Source organism: Myotis brandtii, unplaced genomic scaffold, assembly GCF_000412655.1.
Source record: "Myotis brandtii unplaced genomic scaffold, ASM41265v1 scaffold181, whole genome shotgun sequence".
In the NCBI taxonomy this organism is placed as follows: Eukaryota; Metazoa; Chordata; class Mammalia; order Chiroptera; family Vespertilionidae; genus Myotis; species Myotis brandtii.
The window spans coordinates 3,182,435-3,184,820 of record NW_005356712.1 but is presented as its reverse complement, the minus strand read 5'-3'; positions in this window follow the sequence as shown (position 1 = coordinate 3,184,820).

The following is a 2,386-nucleotide window of genomic DNA, read 5'->3' as shown; positions in this document are numbered from 1 at the left end:
GCTCGCGCGTGCGCTCTGGGGAAACCCCTTGTCGCCCCGCCCACCTGCCTGCCTCTGGGGGCGGGGCAAAGGCTCGCCCCGCCCACGCCTGTAGCCACACCCCCTGTGCCCGTGCCTCTGGGGAGTACTGCGGCCCCTCAAAAGGGAAAGAAACGCGTTTTTGGAAAATAACTGGGCTGTGGGCCCATCTTTCCTATACGTGCGTCCTCGAATGTTTCATATGAATTATTTCCCCCAAGTTTCAGCTGGGGAAACAGGTTCAGGGAGATAAAGAGGGGTCCCTTGTCCTACCTAGATTCTAATCCGGATCTGCTGGACTTCTGCTTGACCGTGCTCTAAATGAGTGTGCTGTAATCATAACAAATTTGATATTCTTGCGTGGATCCTGTGCCAGGCACTTTACTTATGGTTTTCTCACCTATAAAAGGAGGATAACAATAGCTCTCCCTATTAAATTAAATAGGATAGATATTACTATTACTGCATTGTTTTCAACCACCACACACAGGTCCCGCAGGGCCTGGAAGACGGTTGGGATTTCATCTTACATGTGCTCAGAGGCATTATCCAAGTTCAAGTGCCCAACAGAGGTTAAGTTCTCTGTGCTTCAGTTTGGGGAACAGAGAAGCACTTTTCTTTTCTAAAAGATCACTCCTAATATTTCTCAGATCTGGCTCCTTCTCTCTGTCTCCTCGGCCACCGTCCCAGTCCACGTCTGCCCTGTGGCTTCTAACTGTTCTCCTAGCTCTGCCCTGGCCCTGAGAATGTGAACATCAGCTCCCATGACACTCAGACCTTGATAGACAGTTTCCCACATGTTAGGTGGAAGGCAGACCCCACAGCTGCACAGATGATTGGTGCCATTCTTATGAATGACTATTGCTTTCTTATCAATGACATCCCAGCCCTTCTGTTTTTCTTTCTCCTGATCAAAGATGATTAAGATGTTGTGTGTGGGGGTGGGGTGTGTGTGTGTGTGTGGGGGGGGGGGAATTAAAAGCTCCTGCCAATCCAGTAAGTCCTCACCACAACTCTACCAAAGAAGAACAGTTTTATTATGAACAAGCATTAAACTAGACTGTGGTGTACATCACAGGTGCTAACGAGGTTACAAAGGCAGAGAGAAATCCTACCCTTTTTAAACACAGCCAAGCATTGCATTACACACATGCTCTAGAGATTCATGATAACTTGCCTAGCTCAGCCTACGCTGACTTGGTAGTTGGGGTACCCACTGTGCTATGTAATTGCTCTTGTCTCGAGGGATAATACAGCTTCTCATTTTTATGACAAGCAGGTGATTACAGTTCGGAACAGGGCACTTGGGCTGCACTCCCACATACAGGGACATAGAGACACTACCTGCCTAGAAATTTCATTGCAAGGAGCTGGTTCCCAGGACCTTAAAAAAAAATCCTGCCCAGCCTGCGTGGCTCAGTGGTTGAGTGTCAACCTGTGAACCAGGAGGTCATAGCTTGATTACCAGTCAGGGCACATGCCCGGGTTGCAGGCTCAATCCCCAGTGTGGAGTGTGCAGGAGGCAGCCGATCAATGATTCTCTCTCATCATTGATGTTTCTCTCTCTCTCTCTCTCTCTCTCTCTCTTCAATAAAAATATATTTTAAAAAGAAACTTCCTGGGTTGTCACTCTGGCAAGAGGCTTATTTATTTATTTATTTATTTAAGATTTATAAACTGTAGTATATTCATACAATGGGATATTATTCAGCCATAAAAAGGAATGGAGCACTGATACAGGCTACAATGTAGCTGAACCTTGAAAACATGATGCTGAGTGAAAGAAGCCAAACAGGAAAGGACAAATATTGCATGATTCCATTTTCATGAAATATCTAGAATAGGAAATAGAGACAGTGTAGATTCTAGGTTGTCAGAGGCTGGGGGTGGGGGGGGCGGTAAGAATGGGGAGTTACTGCTTAATAGGGACACAGTTTCTGTTCAGGAAGGTGGAGAAGGTCTGGAGAGAGATTGCTAGTCAACGCTGTGAATGTCCTTAATGCCATTCCATTGTATTCTTCTGTGGTTAGTCCTCAACCCAGGATATTTTCCATTGATTTTTAGAGAGAGAGGAAGGGATGGGGAGAGACACAGAGAGAGAAACATCAATTGGTCGCCTCCTGCATGAGCCCCGACCAGGGCCTGGGATCGAGCCTGCAACGGAGGCGCCTGCCCCCAATTGGAATCGAACCCGGGGCCTTTCAGTCCGCAGGCCTGAGCCAAACTGGCCGGGGCTTCAATTGTATTCCTAAAAATAGTCAACTAGAAAATTTTCTGTCATATCGGTTTTACCAATATTTAAAATAACAGCACACACAAAATAGGTTTGCACACCCATCAAAGGCAGGAATGACTCTCACACAATTTC